General features: G+C 37.9%; 1 long non-coding RNA gene across 1 annotated transcript in view; it reads right to left on the reverse strand.

The window, feature by feature from the left end:
- The window catches only part of LOC306645383, a 109,109-nt gene extending 107,270 nt beyond the window's left edge, over window positions 1–1,839 (reverse strand). The window contains exons 1-2 of the long non-coding RNA XR_013759631.1: window positions 1,627–1,839; window positions 657–749 (exon numbers count right to left, since the gene is read on the reverse strand). This is a non-coding gene — a long non-coding RNA (uncharacterized lncRNA). The remainder of the gene's footprint in view (window positions 1–656; window positions 750–1,626) is intronic.
- Between the last annotated feature and the right edge of the window lie 7,787 nt (window positions 1,840–9,626).

Here is a 9,626-nt window from a genome sequence, read left to right on the forward strand (position 1 = left end):
AACATCAAATTAACCATTTTCAAGAGTCCAATTTAGTATCATTTAGTACATTCATTATGTTGGGCAACCATTACATCTACCTAATTCCAAGACATTTTCAATACTCCAAAGGAAAGAAACTCTGTCCCTACTAAGTCATCACTTCCCTTCCCTTCTCCCCTCCCACCTGGCCACAGCCCTGACAACCACTAGTGTGATTTTTACCTTTATTGATTTATCTGTTCTACAGAAATGGAATCCTCTGACATTTGTGGCTGGCTTCTTTCACATTGAGGTTCATCCATGTTGAAACATGTATCAGCTTTTCATTCTTTTTATGGATAGTATAAATAGAAATAATTATGAATATTCATAATTTATGGATAGTATGAATTATGAATAATCATAATATTCCATTGCATGGACAACCACATTTTGATTATACATTCACCAGCTGATAGACATTTTCAGTTATATTTCTGGTTATTCTGAGTAGTGCTGCTATGAACATTTATGTATAAGAATTTGCTTGATATCTATTTTCAGTTCTTTGGGGTATATAGCTAGGGGTGGAACTTCTGGGTCACATGGTAATTCTATCAAAGCTCCATTTTGACTCTGGTCTTGAAAAGGCTTCTTAAAATAGCATGAGATTATTAACCTGTTGCCACCCTTACCTTGTCTCCCAAGTCAGTGTGGTTCTGGAGGATGGCTCTGTGGTAAGTAACTGTCCTCACAAAATCTAGCATCAGAGAAAATCAGCCATAAAACTGTGGGGAAAAGAAAGGTGGGGGGGTCAACCACCATCAAGGAAGCACCTTCATGAGGGTCTGGTTCTTACAGCCACCATGGTCAGTTAGACCTACACTTTAAAACATGGGGGAGATGAGAATGAGAGTGGCATGGGGGTCTGTGATAATGCTATTTGTGAGTAATATTATTCTAAGTACAGTCCACACTTCTGGACTCCTGTTCCATACAATAGATTCATGCCTAGATATGGGTGGGATAGGCACCCAGGATCCCTTCTTAAAGTGCAGGCTATGAGACAACATAGATCAATAATGGTATCATGTAAAGAAAGGATCAAAGTGTAGAGGGATGGCCTTTCTTGGTGAGCCCCATCCATCTTGAGAGGAAAATGGATACGAATCTCAGATGATGGGGGAAGTGGAAGGTAGTGACGATAATCCTGATGGAAACTGAGACAAGCCAGTTGGGTGCTGTGGTGCTTATAAACCCATAAACACTGCCAGTAATAAATATCATCATTGCAATTGCCACCATTTGGTAGAGTTTTCCATATGCCAGGTGCCATGCTAATTGCTTCACAGATATCATCTCATCAAATTAAATAATCACAATTATATGCATTATGTTTCTCTGCTGAGGAAACTGAGGCTCAGAAAGATATAGCAACGTGCTTAAGTCTTGACAACTTAATAAATGGCAGAGTAGGGATTTAAATCCAGGTGGTGATGTTGCTGTTGTTGCGCTGCAGCTGCTGCTGGTCTGAGGAACTTGCTAGGAGAACCATGAAGGAGAAAAATCAATATGTCCTTACCACCCAAACTGCCCAGGTGTGTTCACAGGTATATGTCACCTTGAAATAAATCAATTCATTCCACCTGGGACAACTTTCCTGACCTGGAAGTATTGTGCAGCAGATGCTTCCTCTGTCCACTAACTGAACACCAAGGATTCCTTTCTCCGACTCCACATCTTTTCAAGGAATTTGACAATGCACTGACTTTTGTAAGGAGAAAAAGCAGATCCATTTCTTCACCTTGGAAACCACAGAACTCACCATTGCACTGTGTAAAAAAAAATGCCAACTGTGAAAATCTTAGAAGATGAAAACAGCACATTTGTCCCCAAAAATATGCATGATAAGGAATGGCAAGGTGGAAATGGGTTCTGCTCCGAGAAGTGACACCCTTATTTACACCTGTCAGATATATTTGCATTTGGAAACATCAAGTGGGAGAGCATAATGGGACACAGGCAGAGACTGAACTCTTCCAATTCTCCTGATACTATCTTTGAATAGCTCACAGATATATACTCAGTGTGTGCTCTGGGGAATGAGACGATAAGAAAAATATTTATCTGTGAATAAGAAAAGAGTATATGAATATAAATATATATGTGTGTCTATATATACATGTATATATATGTGTGTGTGTGTGTGTATCCTTTTTCTATCATAAATACGGAAGTTTCTTTCTCTCTCATTTTACTCTATATTCTCAAGCCATAGAGAGAAAAAGTGAAATAATTCAGGATATGTGCACACAAGGGAATGCATTCTACTATTGGATAAAAATGCAGAATTGAAGGTGGAAACAACTCCAAAGTGATATTATTGATAATGCAATATGTACAATTGCCAAATTCTGTCACTTCTGCCTCAGAAATCTCTCTCAGATACTGCCAATTCCACCTAGTGGTCTGCACCATCTGTGACCACCACAGACATTGTGACCTGGTCTCCCCTTCATGATTGGGTCCCTAATGCCCACATACTCTTGGTTCATGGTAAGCTCCAGCCCATCACATTCGAGACCCCACCTCTCACATTCCCATCTGTCCCTGCTGCAATGCCTTTTAGTACTGTCTATAACCTCTCTTCCCACACACACAAGACCTGCAGCATGCCCTTGGTACTCCTGCCAGGTTGAACCCTCACAAATTCCTACATCAACCAGGTCCTGGCAAGACCTTTTGAATTTGTACCCCTCGTTTCTTGTTAGATTATCTTTGGATATCAAACTCCTATCCATTTCCCAGACTATGTGCAGCTAGCCTTTCCTTGTTGCCATGCTCTAGAGCACCACAGGCACAATTAGTTGCTGCATTGCAGTGGGTTTCAACACTCAGCTATAGACCAGAATACACTGGAAAGATTTTCCTGCCTGTGGATATTAAACCCTCACCCTAGACCTGATAATTCAGTGTGGGAAGTGGGGACAAGGCATCTCTGTTTTTCAAAAGCCTCCAGAGTTCTCATGTGGGGCCAGAGATGAGAATGTTCACTCTAACTTCATGTTCTTAGCTTACTATCATATTTCACATTTTACTGAATTTATCTGTTTTTTAAAATCTCCAACTCTCTGCTTAAATCAACCTCTCCTAAGGCATTGTTTAGATGTTCATGACTTATTTTTCTCTAGTTTCTAGAACAAAGCACAGCATAGCACACACCCAGTAAATAGGTCTGAAATGTAAATGCAGCACGTTTAGACAAATGTCTAGTAAACTTGGTGAAACTGTTTCTAACTGGTGAGGTCCTGGGAATCTCCCACATGGGGACAGGTATGTTGAAAAAAGATCTTGGTGGAGAACATGAAAACAGATGAAAGTACTGCCTGCACATAGAAATTCCATCTCCTTCAAAGAACCTAGAGAAGGGTACTGGGAGGAATCCCTGGTGGAAATAAAATCAGGATTAGATGTCCAGTGTATCCCAAACACTGACTTTCTCACCAGCTTGCAAGGGATCATTCCAACCAAAGAACTGTCACCTGGTTAGTGTTTCCCTGTACACATCTTCTCTATGGAAACAGAATGGTTCTTGGGTTAAAAATTTAACTCCAGTATGAAATTTTCTGGCAAATCTTTATCTTTTGCAATTATACCCTTATAAAGGAAATGATGGAAATAATGATTTTAAAATAACTATAAAACTAAAACATGGTATATATGAAATGTTTAGAAAATGTAATAAATAAAAAGAAGAAAATAAAAGTGATCCCCTTATAGATGTGATTATTATGAACATTTTGTGTATGTTTTGGTGTGTGCGTGTGTGTGTGTGTGTGTGTGTGTGTGTGTGTAAAGCTCTTCTTCTTAACAAAATTGCTTCATAGTATTTTACAACTGGTTCTTTTCATTTATGAAACTATGGGTAACTCCTCAGGTCAGTAAGTAGTCTCAAACTCTGTCTATACCATAATTTAATCAATTACCTGTCGTTGGATTCCCAAGACTCACAGCAGGTTCACTGTACCTGAATGTTAGAGTCCAGCATCTATATGTTTCACTATATCCCTGGTAATTCTGGTGACAAGACAGTTTTGAGAACTCCAGTTAATAGAATATTGAAGCAGTCATACAATAAGAATTCCACAGTACAGTAAAAGAGATACTATTTCTTCACAACATCTTCTCACACATAAAATCAATACATTAATCAATATTTCTATTCTCTTGTTATTCTCTTTGGACTGTGTTGTTATTAAAGAAACCAGTCTATCACTTAACCATACAAAATTTAGAAATACAGAAAAGAAAACCAAGAAGGAAAAACAATTCTCAAATACGACCACTAATAATGTTTTAGGACTCTCCTGGGAATTTTTTATATATTTGTTTCTATCTCCATATTATTTACAACAATAGTGTTGTACTCTATGTCTTATAACCTGGTTTTTCCCTGAACAATCCATTATTAACTTTGTGTGTGTCAACACTTCTCACACAAAATCACTCGGCTATGCAAAGTGCTACAAAAGCCCCTTAATTGTGCTGCCATTTTGCTCATTGTTCCGATTTGTTCTCAGAGGAAATATTAGAGACTAAATAAATCTTAATATTCTTACCATATTCTTCAAATTCTGGACATAATTATTTGCTTATCAAATATGACTTTGGGTTGAAAATATCAAGTCTGTTAACTCTTATTTTCTGTATTTGCATTTTTTCTCTCTTAAAAAGAATTGGACAATATTTACACAGCTCCAGTCTCCTGGCACCTCTCCAGTTCTCTCTGAGTTCTCAGAGACTGCCAGCAGTGGTTCTTGTCACCCATCTGTGAGTTCTTTGAGTCCTGGGCATCTCTGTTGTTTGGGCTTTCAAAGCCTACGGTAAATTAATTTGTTCAACAAATAGTCTTTTGAATTTTTCTCTACAGTTGTAGGTCTACATACTTTAGGGGAAATTTGAATTTTTAATAGAGACAAAAATAATGGCTACCTAATTTAGTGAATAAGAAGACGTGGCAAGCTGAAAAGTATTATTTTTCATTAAAAAATAAACAGGATTTTTGACAATTATAGTGACACAGCTGCTCTTCTATACAACTCATCATTTGTATCCAAAGGAAAATGTAAATGGGAAACTCCAATGAAGTTACATGAACTGCTTACAGAATAAATAATCTGGATGTATTAGCTCTACTGTGTTTGATATTTTTTTTTTAAATTCAGTCCTATCACATTATTCGCTGTCTAGCAAGACATCACATATGAACATATAGCAAGACATCACAAATGAACTGACATAAATGATAGAAATTTATTTTCTCATAGTGTTAGAGGGTAGGAAGTCTAAGTTCAAGGTACCAGTTAGGTTCTGGAAGGTCTTGCTTCCTGGCTTGCCATCTGCTGCTTTTACCTGTGTCCTCATGTGGCAGAGAGAAAGCACTAAGCTCTCTGTATCTCTTCCTGTAAGGGCATTAATCCCACAGGACCAGGGCACCACCCTGTGACCCTGTAGAACCAAAATTACTTCCCTATTCTAATACCGTCACATGGGGGTTAGGGTTTCAACATATGAATCTGAGGAAACATAATTCAGTCACACTGTTCTCACAGCTTCTTATAATCCTAGCACAGGGATCATGTTTGATAAACCAAAAATCAGAGCCTCTGTGTGGGACTGACAGGTTTAGAAAATCAGGAGCATCCTGGCAAGTCCAGAATCATCTATTCACCCCTACCCCTGGTGAATTCTGTTAGGAGAATGCATTCTTAACAATTCACCCCCATTTTAATTTTAATGGTTAAAGAAATGCGTCTAAATAAAGGAAAATATTTCCACATGATGTATAAATAGGCAAAAAATATAAGCTCTCTTCAAAAAGAAAAGAACTTTGTTGATTTTTTTTTTTTTCTTTCCTCTCTGTCTCTGGGAAAAAAGGACTCTGGAGAATCCCTCAGGAGAAGAGGCAGTTGTCACCCAAACACCCCTTCTCCTCCCTTACCCAGTTCTCCAAACTGAAGGGCATAGACTCGGGGTAAAGGGAATAAAAGGATCTTTAAATCCAGCATGTTATTTTGTCTTTGGAGAACATTTTGATAAGGAGTCCATTTTGCGGGGAGGAGGCAGAGGGAGTCTTTGCATCTGCAGGTACTCTGTGTTTGAAGAATGCAGTTATTTCTGCATAGCCGGGACTTTAATAAGAAGAGGAAAGAACATTCAGCTTTTTGGAATACAGTCAAGTCTGAAGGGGTAGTCACATTTGTACATGGGCTCCATTAGTTGCTCAGGGCAGAAGAAGTAAGGAGGGTATGGGGAAGAATGTCTGCTCTGGAACAAATAGAGTTCCTGGAAGTCTGAAGGCAGTGGGCAGAATGTGTAAGGACAAGGGATCACTCTCAATTACTAGTAACAGCCAAGTCCTTGTGAACAGAGCATGCGTCATGAGTAAAATGACACCTTTCAAAGAATACATCCACCCACCCTGTTCCTGAAAGGGTGACTCACGGAGCTGCCCTTATAACCTCTCAGCTTGTAAACCATCAAGTTTTGTGACTTTTCACCACAAATATGTACCTATAATTTTCTCTATAGTGTAGGTATCAACCAAGGAAATGAGGCTCCATGCTATAGTCCTAATTCCAATTATTCTTCTCTGATTCTCAGGCTTGATTTAACATTCTTCCTGACAAACCATTATTTTTCAATTTTTAGTACATAGTTAATACCCATAGATCAATACGGACTGCTCATGTACAACATTGCTCTCTGTTGTTACTTCCATAAGACCAGATTGAAGGGATTTGTTTTTGTTTGCGTTCTTCTCTTAAATAGCTGCTATTTACAAGCGATACTGTCTGCAAGGCTTTCCATACGGAGAATTTATTTACCAAGATACAAGCATCTTTCTATGCCAGGAAAAGGTAATACCTGTCTGACTACCTCAGCTGTTCTGGCCACATGTCTCAAAATTCTACCAGAAAGTACACAACTGACAACATGATAGTCATGGTATAGATTTTTATTTTTTTAAGAATAATGTTGGATTCTAGATACTGTTGTAGAATTGCTTCTGGGCTAATTTACATATAATCCATTCTACTTCCTGCTAGTCCATCAGCTCAAGTTTGTCAAGTTAAGTTTTTCATTTTTTGTTTATTTTTGTTTTGTTTTGTTTTGTTTTCTGGGCATCCATAGAAGGAAAAGACACCTACCTGTCTTCTGAAATCTGTATACAAAGGATAGAGAAATGCCAACCACTACCCCATGTAGTTCTCCTTCCCCAGGATTCATGGCCTGGGCGTGTCCCCCTTTGGGATGGATCAGCTTAGAGTAGATATGCTGATTCCTCATATCCACTGATCGGAGCTGCAGAAGTGGGATTGTGTCTCTAGATTTCATTCACATGGGACAGATGTGATATCAACAGCTATATTGCTGTCTTCTATATGTCAGCCCCTTATTAGTTCTCCACATAACATATGGTGTCATGATTACTATTTTGTCCAGTTACTTATTTTTCCTGTCTTGCCCAATAGAATATAAAAATGAAAAGATTTAAATGAGGGTATAGAGATTGGTTTGCCATTCATTTCTAGTGCTTAATCCAATATCTGACATTTAGTAAGTATCTAATTAATATCATTGAATAATTGAGTAGATAAATGAATGAACATATTCTTTCTTTTCCCTCTTTTCTTCCTCCCGCTTCACTTTTTCTTCTTCTCTTTCTTCTTTTTTCTACTTCTTATTTCTTCTCTTCTTCTTTCCTCTCTATATTGCTCCTTTTGCCTTCCTCTTTCTTCTCTGTTCTGATTCTTCTCCCTCCTCCTCCTTTTCCCCTCTTCTTCCACTGTTTCTTGGATCCATTTCCACTCCTACCTCCTAACTTGTCTGGTTCTCCCAGAGCAATTACCTGAGAATTAGGGGTTTCTTTCTCACAGATTTATTTCTTCCCTAATCAGAGGTGTGCAAACTTAATTATTTGGGTTCAGTCATTCCATTTCCTTAAAGAGAAAAAGTTCAGTTAATCATGGCTAATTAAACTTGCTGCCAGAACCAAATTATCTTTGATCCATCATGCATTTTAAGTCTATTCACTATTCATTATCTGAACCTCTAAATATGTCAAAATATTTTTGCTTTTCTTTGTTTTTCATGGACAGAAACATAATGTTTGTGCAAGAGAGTTCCCCTGCCTGCTCCACCCCAACTCCCATAGTGAAACACAAACTGAGTTTTAAGACATTCTCATACAGATATACTGGATTTATGTATTTACAGCAAAAGGCATTGAAATCTCAGATGGTGACGCTGAAGTGGGATGGAGAAATGAATACATGTGTATATGCAGGGGACTGTGCCATTGAGTGAAGTCAGTATGGGATGGCCCCTCTTGTGACTCATACAAGCAGATTTACTTAGTAGAGTAGGACTTAGATATAAAGTAGGTTTCTGAGTACCCAACAAAAATAATACTATTATAGGACACTCTATATTTCTATTCCATACAGAAAAAAAAAACTAGAAAAATAGTGTCACCGAATTTCAAGCTAATTTTTCCCTTTTAGTGCTTTTGTCTCCTCTTTAAAAAGAACTTGTCAGCATTCTTTGAAAGCAATTGTCAAATCAACCCCTCTTAAAACAAAGGTAGTTAGGAGTTCTAAGAAACTGAATGTAGTATTTGGGTTTGTTTCTTTCTCCAAGCCTTACAATTAGCAACCAAACCTATAGTTCATAATTTATGCAGCACTTATTAAAACTGTTTTTGTCCAAACAAAAGATAGGTGCAAAGTGCTAGGAAAGATTTATGCAAAAATAAGTGGGTTCACATTTTGTCAAATCAGAGGCATTCTTCATGCATATCTTTAAAATCAATTAGCACTTGTTAGAATGACCTGCAGAGACCTAAATAGTAGTAAAAGAGTAAGCCTCACCATCCAGGAAGATAAGAAAGGTTTTGCACTTGTTCGAATATTGAGTTGGGTCCCTGATCCTCTTGGGATCCTAGTCTGCTGGTTCCGACACACTACCATTCACAAGGAAAGCCCAAGACTTAAAGAACTTCCTAACTGCCAATAAGCAGGTAAGTCTGGGGTCAGCCTTGAACAGAGGGGTAATTGACCAAACCAGAACAGAAACAGAAACAGATTCTAAAAGGTATATCAGTGAAAACTGTTTGGTTTTTTTTTTTTTTTTTTTTTTTTTTTTTTTTTTTTTTTGGCTCACAAAACTGAAAAACACAGGATTAAAATTCCATTTTTAAAAATGGCTGTGTCCATGAGTTCCAATGTTTTTAGGACTTGGTGTCTCTCATTCCATATTTCTGTTTTAGCTTCCTGCTTGGGCAGGCTTCCTCCTCATACAACAAAACGACCATAAGCAACCAAGAACTGCACTCCTACCAGCACAGCAACCTCAATCCTTCCAAATGTTTTAACAAAAGTTCCAGATTGAATCTGTTGAACCAATTTAAATTACAGACTCCTCTCTGCATGTCTGCAACAATGTGTATGGCCAAGGATTAACATCAACTGAGTAGACAAGTCAATCTGTCTAAACCTAAAAGAAAATTGAGTTCTGTTAGCAGAAGAAAGGAGAGTAGATTTCAGGTAAGCAAAATCACAGTTGACTTCTACTGAAGGAAATAGAAGCATTAAACTCTAAGC

The sequence above is a fragment of the Sciurus vulgaris genome (assembly GCF_902686455.1).
Source record: "Sciurus vulgaris genome assembly, chromosome: 15".
NCBI lineage: Eukaryota > Metazoa > Chordata > Mammalia > Rodentia > Sciuridae > Sciurus > Sciurus vulgaris.